Raw genomic sequence first — 10,527 nt, forward strand, 5'->3', positions numbered from 1 at the left:
GTAGAGATACTTTTCTGCTCTTTTGCACACCAGTAAATAAAAACAATATGGGGATGAGGTAAGTAGAATGGGTGGGCTATTTACAGATGGGCTATGTACAGCTGCAGCGATCGGTTAGCTGATGTTGAAAGTTAGTGAGGGAAATAAGTCTCCAGCGATTTTTGCAATTCGTTCCAGTCATTGGCAGCAGAGAACGGGAAGGAAAGGCGGTCAAAGGAGATGTTGGCTTTGGGGATGACCAGTGAGATAGACCTGCTGGAGCGCGTGCTACGGGTGGGTGTTATCGTGACCAGTGAGCTGAGATAAGGCAGAGCTTTACCTAGCATCGACTTATAGATGACCTGGAGCCAGTGGGTCTGGCGACGAATATGTAGCGAGGGCCAGCCGATTAGAGCATACAGGTCTCAGTGGTGGGTGGTATAAGGGACTTGTGACAGAACAGATGGCACTGTGATAGACTGCATCCAGTTTGCTGAGTAGAGTATTGGAAGCTATTTTGTAGATGACAATCGCCGAAGTTGAGGATCTGTAGGATAGTCAGTTTTACTAGGGTAAGTTTGGCGGCGTGAGTGAAGGATGCTTTGTTGCGAAATAGGAAGCAGATTCCAGATTTAAATTGGAGATGCGGGTGCGGGCAGCAAACGGTTGATAAGCATGCATTTGGTTTTACTAGCGTTTAAGAGCAGTTGGAGGCCACGCGAGGAGTGTTGTATGGCATTGAAGCTCATCTGGAGGTTGGTTACCACAGTGTTCCAAGAAGGGCCAGAAGTATACAGAATGGTGTTGTCTGCGTAGAGGTGGGTCAGGGAATCAACCGTAGCAAGAGTGACATCGTTGATATAAACAGAGAAAAGAGTCGGCCCGAGAATTGACCCCTGTGGTACCCGCATAGAGACTGCCAGAGGTCCGAACAACAGGCCCTCCGATTTGACACAGTGAACTCCGTCAGAAGTAGTTGGTGAACCAGGCGAGGCAGTCATTAGAGAAACCAATGCTGTTGAGTCTGCCGATAAGAATACGATGATTGACAGAGTTGAAAGCATTGGACAGGTCAATGAAGACGGCTGCACAATATTGTCTCTTATCGATGGTGGTTATGATATCGTTTAGTACCTTGAGTGTAGCCGAGGTGCACCTGTGACCAGCTCGGAAACGGATTGCACAGCGGAGAAGGTACAGTGGGATTCGAAATGGTCAGTGATCTGTTTAGTAACTTGGCTTTCAAAGACTTTAGAAAGGCAGGGCAGGATGGATATAGGTCTATAACAGTATAACAATCATGACCTTAGCGTCTGAAACAAATCCAGACCTTTTGCAGCTAGCTTGAGAGGTAGCCTCTTTTTGGTTTGTTTACCCATTACTCCGACTTCCAACTGATATTATTTCAAAAGGAAAAATGGCATGATATTAGTAGTAATGATGACAGGGGCGGCAGGGTGGCCTAGTGGTTAGAGTGTTGGACTAGTAACCGAAAGGTTGCAAGTTCAAATCCCCGAACTGACAAGGTACAAATCTGTCATTCTGCCCCTGAACAGGCAGTTAACCCACTGTTCCTAGGCCGTCATTGAAAATAAGATTTTGTTCTTAACTGACTTGCCTAGTAAAATAAAGGTAAAAAAAAAAGAAAAGAAAAAAGATTAGAGGTCGAACGATTAATCGACATGGCCGATTTCAAGTTTTCATAACAAATCGGCAATTTTGGATGCCGATTACATTGCCTTCCACGAGGAAACTGCGTGGCAGGCTGACCACCTGTTATGCGAGTGCAGCAAAAAGCCAAGGTAAATTGCTAGCTAGCGTTAAACTGATATTATAAAAAATAAATCAATCTTCACAAGTTAGCCTAGTAATATCATCAACCATGTGTAGTTAACAAGATTGTCCTGCGTTGCATATAATCAATGTGATGAATGTTAATTTATCATCAAATCACAGCCTACTTTGCCAAATGGGGGAAAGTACTCAGAGGCGGCGCTCCTAGTGGCCGGAGACTCTAAAGCAGGGAAACTCAAATCTGTTTTACTTCATTTCTACCAGAATGTCACATGTGCAAACAGAGAAAAAAAAACAACAACCTCTAGACCACCTTTACGCCACACAGAGACACGTACAAAGCTCTCCCTCCATTTGGTAAATCCGACCAGAACTCTATCCTCCTGATGACAAGTAAAAATGAAAGCAAGAAGCACCAGTGACTCGATCTATAAAAAAAGAGGACAGATGAAGCAGATACTAAGCTACAGGACTGTTTTGCTAACACAGACTGGAACACGTTCCGGGATTGTTCTGATGACATTGAGGAGTACACCACATCAGTCACTGGCTTTATCAATAAGTGCATTGACGTCGTCCCCACAGAGACTGTACGTACATACTAGAGGTCGACCGATTATGATTTTTCAACGCCAATACCGATTATCGGAGGACCAAAAAAGCTGATACCGATTAAAATCGGACAATTTTTTTGAACATTTATTTGTAATAATTACAATTACAACAATACATCAATAAAATAAATGTAGCCTCAAATAAATAATGAAACATGTTCAATTTGGTTTAAATAATGCAAAAACAAAGTGTTGGAGAAGAAAGTAATATGTGCCAATATGCAATATGTGCCATGTATGTAAAAGTGTGCCATGTAAAAATGTGTGCCATTGTAAAAAAAGCTAACGTTTAAGTTCCTTGCTCAGAACATATGAAAGTTGGTAGTTCCTTTTAACATGAGACTTCAATATTCCAAGGTAAGAGGTTTTAGGTTGTAGTTAATATAGTATTTATAGGACTATTTCTCTCTATACCATTTGTATTTCATATACCTTTGACTATTGGATGTTCTTATAGGCACTATAGTATTGCCAGTGTAACAGTATAGCTTCCGTCCCTCTCCTCGCCCCTACCTGGGCTCGAACCAGGAACACATCGACAACAGCCACACTCGAAGCAGCGTTACCCATCGCTCCACAAAAGCCACAGGGGGAATAACTACTCCAAATCTAAAAGCGAGTGACGTTTGAAACCGTATTAGCGCACACCCAGCTAACTAGCTAGCCATTTCACATTGGTTACACCAGCCATTAGGCTGATAGGCTTGAAGTCATTAACAGCGCTGTGCTTGCGAAGAGCTGCTGGCAAACCCCCGACAGTGCTGTTTGAATGAATGATTACAGGCCTGCTGCTGCTCAGTCAGACTGCTATCAAAATCAGACTTAATATAACATAATAACACACAGAAATTCTAGCCTTTGGTCATTAATATGGCCGAATCCGGAAATTATCATATCGAAAACGTTTATTATTTCAGTGAAATATGGAACCGTTCGGTATTTTATCTAACGGGTGGCATTCCTAAGTCTAAATATTCTTGTTACATTGCACAACCTTCAATGTTATGTCATAATTATGTAAAATTCCGGGATATTTGTTTGCAATGAGCCAGGCAGCCCAAACTGTTGCATATACCCTGACTCTGCGTGCAATGAACGCAAGAGAAATTACACAATTTCACCTGGTTAATATTGCCTGGTAAACTGGATTAGTAGTTATAACTAGTGATTATGATTGATTGTTTTTTATAAGATAAGTTTAATGCTAGCTAGCAATTTACCTTGGCTTCTACTGCATTCGCGTAACAGGCAGGCTCCTCGTGGAGTGCAATGGTTAGAGCGTTGGACTAGTTAACTGTCGTTCTGCCCCTGAACAAGGCAGTTAACCCACCGTTCCTAGGCCGTCATTGAAAATAAGAATGTGTTCTTAACTGACTTGCCTAGTTAAATAAAAGGTATATAAAAAAAATTAATCGGCGCCAATTAATCGGCCATTCCGATTAATCAGTCGACCTCTAGTACATACCCCAACCAGAAGCCATGGATTACAGGCAACATTGGCACTGAGCTAAAGGGTAGAGCTGCCACTTTCAAGGTATGGGACTCTAACCCGGAAGCTTATAAGAAATCCTGCTCTGCCCTGCGACAAACCATCAAACAGGCAAAGCAAACAATACAGAGCTAAGATTGAATCGTACTACACCGGCTCCGACGCTTGTCTTATGTGGCAGGGTGTGCAAACTATTAGACTACAAAGGGAAGCACAGCCGCGAGCTACCCAGTGACACGAGCCTACCAGACGAGCTAAAAATCACTTCTATGCTCGCTTCAAGGCAAGCAACACTGAGGAATGCATGAGGGCATCAGCTGTTCCAGACAACTGTGTGATCACGTTCTCCTTAGCCGACGGAGAGCGTAACACTCACGTCCGTAGCCATGAAGTGTTTTGAAAGGCTGGTAATGGCTCACATCAACACCATTATCCCAGAAACCCTAGACCCACTCCAATTTGCATACCGCCCAAAACAGATCCACAGCTGATGCAATCTCTATTGGCCCAGTACATCACTAAAAAGCAGCCTGCCTTCCAGGACGTCTACACCAGGCAGTGTCAGAGGAAGCCCCTAAAAATGGTCAAAGACCCCCAGCCACCCCAGTCATAGACCGTTCTCTCTACTTCGCATAAAGGCTTCTCAACAGTTATTACCCCCAAGCCATAAGACTCCGGAACAGATAATCAAATGGCTACCCGGACTATTTGCGTTGTCCCCCCCCAACCCCTCTTTTACACTGCTGCTACAATCTGTTCATCATATATGCATAGTCACTTTAAACATATCTACATGTGAGCGTCTGCTAAATGACTTAAATGTAAATGTAAATACTACCTCAATCAGCCCGACTAACCGGTGCCTGTATGTAGCCTCTACTGTAATAACTACCGTATATAGCTTAGCTACTGTTATTTTTCACTGTTGTTTTTATTTCTTACGAACCTATTGTTCACCTAATACATTTTTTTGCACTGTTGGTTAGAGCCTGTAAGTAAGCATTTCACTGTAAGGTCCCCTCCTTACAGCTGTTATATTCGGGCGCACGTGATAAAAAAATAAAAAACTTCGACTTGATTAAACAAAACGCATTCGTGAAAAAAAGTACCAAACCATAAACATCAATGGCTTTCTGAATATCAATACACAATAAACCTGCATATTTAGTTAAAAAAATGTCCTAATAGCAGGCAATATTACCTAGGGAAATTGTCACTTCTCTTGCGTTCATTGCACGCAGTCAGGGTACAGTTGAAGTCGGAAGATTACATACACTTAGGTTGGAGTCATTAAAACTCATTTTTTCAAACACTCCACACAATTCTTGTCGGTTAGGACATATATTTTGTGCATGACACAAGTAATTTTTCCAACAATTGTTTACAGACAGATCATTTCACTGTATCACAATTCCAGTGGGTCAGAAGTTTACATGCACTAAGTTGACTGTGCCTTTAAACAGCTTGGAAAATTCCAGAAAATTATGTCATGGCTTTAGAAGCTTCTGATAGGCTAATTGACATCATTTGAGTCAATTGGAGGTGTACCTATAGATGCATTTCAAGGCCTACCTTCAAACTCAGTGCCTCTTTGCTTGACATCATGGGAAAATCAAAAGAAATCAACCAAGACATCAGAAAATAAATTGTAGACCTACACAAGTCTGGTTCATCCTTGGGAGCAATTTCCAAATGCCTGAAGGTACCACGTTCATCTGTACAAACAGTAGTACGCAAGTATAAACACCATGGGACCATGCAGCTGTCATACCGCTCAGGAAGGAGACATGCTCAGTCTCCTAGAGATGAACGTACTATGGTGCGAAAAGTGCAAGTCAATCTCAGAGCAAAAGTAAAGGACCTTTTGATGATGCTGGAGGAAACGGGTACAAAAGCATCTATATCCACAGTAAAACGAGTCCTATATCGACATAACCTGAAAGGCCGCTCAGCAAGGAAGAAGCCACTGCTCCAAAACCGCCATTAAAAAGCCAGACTACTGCTTGCAACTGCACATGGGGACAAAGATCGTACTTTTTGGAGAAATGTCATCTGGTCTGATCAAACAAAAATAGAACCGTTTGGCCATAATGACCATCGTTATGTTTGGCGGAAAAAGGGGGAGGCTTGGAAGCCGAAGAACAACATCCCAACCGTGAAGCACGGGGGTGGCAGCATCATGTTGTGGGGGTGCTTTGCTGCAGGAGGGACTGGTGCACAACAAAATAGATGAAATTATGTGAGGAAAATTATGTGGCTGTATTGAAGCAACATCTCATGTCATCAGTTAAAGCTTGGTCACAAATGGGTCATCCAAATGGACAATTACCCCAAGAATACTTCCAAAGATGTGGCAAAATGGCTTAAGGACAACAAAGTCAAGGTATTGGAGTGGCCATCAAAGCCCTGACCTCAATCCTATAGAACATTTGTGGGCAGAACTGAAAAAGTGTGTGTGAGCAAGGAGGCCTACAAACCTGACTCAGTTACACCAGCTCTGTCAGGAGGAATGGGCCAAAATTCACCCAACTTATTGTGGGAAGCTTGTGGAAGGCTACCCGAAACGTTGGACCCAAGTTAAACAATTTAAAGGCAATGCTACCAAATACTAATTGAGTGTATGTAAACTTCTGACCCACTGGGAATGTGATGAAAGAAATAAAAGCTGAAATAAATAATTTGCTTTACTATTATTCTGACATTTAACATTCTTAAAATAGTGGTTATCCTAACTGACCTAAAACAAGGAATTTTTACTAGGATTAGGATTAAATGACAGGAATTGTGAAAAACTGAGTTTAAATGTATTTTGCTAAGGTGTATGTAAACTTCCGACTTCAACTAATAATAAGGGCCTCCCAGGTGGCGCAGTGGTCTAGGGCACTGCATCGCAGCGCCACCAGAGCCTCTGGGTTCGCGCCCAGGCTCTGTCGCAGCCGGCCGCGACCGGGAGGTCCGTGGGGCGACGCACAATTGGCCTAGCGTCGTCCAGGTTAGGGAGGGCTTGGCCGGTAGGGATATCCTTGTTTCATCGCGCACCAGCATCTCCTGTGGCGGGCCGGGCGCAGTGCACGCTAACCAAGGTCGCCAGGTGCACGGTGTTTCCTCCGACACATTGGTGCGGCTGGCTTCCGGGTTTGATGAGCGCTGTGTTAAGAAGCAGTGCGGCTTGGTTGGGTTTCGGAGGACGCATGCACTTGCGATGTGTCTCTATCCAAGTGTCAAATAAAACTGTATTTGTCAAAAAAAATAGTAAAATAACAGTAGCGAGGCTATATATGTAGGTAGAGTTAAAGTGACTATGCATAGATAATAAACAGAGCAGCAGCAGCATAAAAAAAGACGCAATGCAATTAGTCTAGGAGCCATTTGATTAATTGTTCAGCAGTCTTATGGCTTGGGGACCTCGACTTGGCCCTCCGGAACCGCTTGCCGTGCGGTAGCAGAGAAAACAGTCTATAACTACGGTGGCTGGAGTCTTGGACAATTTTTTGGGCCTTCCTCTAACACAGCCTGGTATGTAGGTCCAGGATGGCAGGAAGCTTGACACCAGTGATGGTCGTGCGTATGGCCCAGTACCTCTGTAGTGCCTTGCGGTCGGAGGCCGAGCAATTGCCATACCAGGCAGTGATGCAACCAGTCAGGATGCTCTCGATGGTGCAGCTGTAGAGCCTTTTGAGAATCTGAGGACCCATGCCAAATATTTTCAGTCTCCTGGGGAATAGGCTTTGTTGTGCCCTCTTCATGACTGTCTTAGTGTGTTTGGATCATGATAGTTTGTTGGTGATGTGGACACCAAGGAACTTGATACTCTCGACCGGCTCCACTGCAGCCCCGTCGATGAGAATGGGAACGTACTCAGTCCTCATTTTCCTGTAGTCCATAATCATCTCCTTTGTCTTGATCACATTGAGGGAGAGGTTGTTGTCCTAGCACCACATGGTCAGGTCTCTGACGACCTCCTATAGGCTGTGTTGTCATTGTCGGTGATCAGGCCTACCACTGTTGTGTCATCTGCAAACTTAATGATGGTGCTGAAGTCGTGCAGTCATGAGTGAACGGGAGTACAGGAGGGGACTGAGCACGCACCCCTGAGGGGCCCCTGTGTTGAGGGTCAGCGTGGTGGATGTGTTGTTTCCTACCCTTACCACCTGCGGCCCATCAGGAAGTCCAGGATCCAGTTGCAGAGGGAGGTGTTTAGTCCCAGGGTCCTTAGCTTATTGATGAGCTTTGAGGGCACTATGGTGGTGTTAAACGCTGAGCTGTAATCAAGGAATAGGATTCTCACATAGGTGTTCCTTTTGCCCAAGTGGGAAAGGGCAGTGTGGAGTGCAAAAGAGATCGCAGCATCTGTGTATCTGTTGGGGCGGTATGCAAATTGAGGTGAGTCTAGTGTTTCTGGGATAATGGTGTTGATGTGAGCAATGACCAGCCTTTCAAAACACTTCATGGCTACAGACGTGAGTGCTAAGGGTCGGTAGTCATAGTCATTTAGGCAGGTTACCTTAGTGTTCTTGGGCACAGGGACTAGGATGGTATGCTTGAAACATGTTGGTATTACAGACTCAGTCAGTTACAGGTTGAAAATGTCAGTGAACACACTTGCCAGTTGGGCAGCACATGCTCGGAATACACGTCCTGGTAATCAGTCTGGCCCTGCGGCCTTGTGAATGTTGACCTGTTTAAAAGGTCTTACATCGGCTACGGAGACAGTGATCACACAGTTGTCCGGAACAGCTGATGCTCTCAAGCATCTACCAAAGCACAATTCAAATTGCAGGTCATCATGTCACGGTGTGAATTTCAAGGAATCACAAGCAAAGTTGTTCCGCTTTAGAGGATGAGCTTTTCCCTACATCTACCTACTAATAGGCCAGTCGTCTGTGGCGATCCTAAACATTCTGCTTCCCAGCTCCATGATCGTGGCAAGATGGCAGAAATAGCATAACATTATACATTTTAGTCATTTTGCAGACAAGCTGATCCAGAGCAACTTACAGAAACAATTGGGGTTAAGTGCCTTGCTCAAGGGCACATCGGCAGATTTTTAACCTTGGAGATTCAAACCAGCGACCTTTGGTTACTGTCCCAAATCTCTTTAAGGAAAACTCCAACCAAAACCTATTAGTCCATTGTTGATATAGTCCCAAAATGTTTTGCATGTCAGCAATCAAGTTCTCAACTTTCAAAATAGAGACTAATTTAAAATAAGTGATAGTTTTTGGGGGAACCAGCATTATCAGTGCCTAGAAACATACAAAGGACAACATGTTCTGCTTCAGGCTAGGCTATAGCAATCTAACCATATACTATTGGGTGATGGGAGAGTCGTCAAATGTTCAATGTTTATCTGTTAGCACAATAAAACTACTAACAGTGGGAGGGGCCAGGCATTACACAGAAGTGACTGGTGTGTCTGTTTGAACTGTATTGTTAGCAGAGATACAATCCAATGGATCCCTTCCACTCAGTCAATTCCAAAACTATTATTAAACTAATCAAGTGTAAATCTGTTGGCTATTTAATGGCTTAATTTTGTTAATGGAATTCGGTACTAGTAAGCCACTTGAATTGATACAAATTCAAAAACCGTTAGACTTGAAACAGCATCGACTAGGTGGGTTTCTACTTTTTAAAAGCAAAACTATGTTTTGGGTGATACAACTTAGCTAAATAACGTTACTGAATGAAACAGAAATTGGGCTACTTCCACTGAAGCGGACAAGCCTCAAATGCCGGGCCTTTTCAGAGTAACGTTATGTCGAGCAGTGACCCTGGGTCGATATTAGCCGACTCAACTCATCATAAATCGTGGAGTTCAGTTTAATCGGCTAGGTCGATATCTACACCTGTCCCAGTCATAATGTTGTTGACAGATAAAACGAGACAACTGCATGGAGGTGTGGGTGAATGAACAGCAATGACACCTGGATAATGGTTCGTTAACACACTCTTCAAACTGAGTGTGTCTCGGTCAGACCTGCTGTGAACAATGGCCGGTTAGCTAGCCATCTACTGTAGTACTGTTAGCAAGCGTACCTAGCTACCAATGACTGATGTTTACAAAATTAATTGACCTCTACCAGTGATCACACTGCCTCCAAAAAACAACCAACGAATGTCCGCTGAGCTTGTTTTTCTTCCAACAACGGCGGCATGTTGTCGCAGGTTAGTTACCTACTAACAAGATAGTAAAACGGATGGGTCGCGTGAACTCGCGAAATTGTACGTTAGTTGCGACTAGTCAACTTTTAAATAATTACAAATCTTTATGATTGAGTTACAGTTTATATCTATTCATTTTAAGTATTATTGATCTGCCTTTTACGTTATAAAAAAATATTTGCTTTTACCTTCAGTCCCTTGTTATTGCTGGTGCTTCAGTTGTATCACAGATAGAACAAGGAAACAGATATTTCACTGGATGTATATATGTGAAGCATCCGGTTGACGTTTCCACTCACTACCAAATATGGTAGTGAAAGGAAGCCCACTGGCGGGCAATGGGAGAATATGGAACGAGATGGATTTTGGCCGACATAAAGCATCAATTAAACATTTCATCTCAATATAGTTCTGTTCCCAAAACTAGAATATGTTATGAACAGAACGGACTAAGCTTTGTAGACTTCAACATTTGCAAAAGTTTTT

The 10,527-nt window shown here is 43.4% G+C and overlaps 1 protein-coding gene across 1 annotated transcript in view; it reads right to left on the reverse strand.

The window, feature by feature from the left end:
• Positions 1–10,300, reverse strand: part of LOC115141982 (RAC-beta serine/threonine-protein kinase) — a 32,801-nt gene extending 22,501 nt beyond the window's left edge. Inside the window, exon 1 of the mRNA XM_029681424.2 lies at positions 10,230–10,300. The gene's annotated coding sequence lies outside the window, so the exon portion shown is untranslated. The remainder of the gene's footprint in view (positions 1–10,229) is intronic.
• Between the last annotated feature and the right edge of the window lie 227 nt (positions 10,301–10,527).

Source organism: Oncorhynchus nerka, linkage group LG14 (assembly GCF_034236695.1).
Source record: "Oncorhynchus nerka isolate Pitt River linkage group LG14, Oner_Uvic_2.0, whole genome shotgun sequence".
Lineage (NCBI taxonomy): Eukaryota > Metazoa > Chordata > Actinopteri > Salmoniformes > Salmonidae > Oncorhynchus > Oncorhynchus nerka.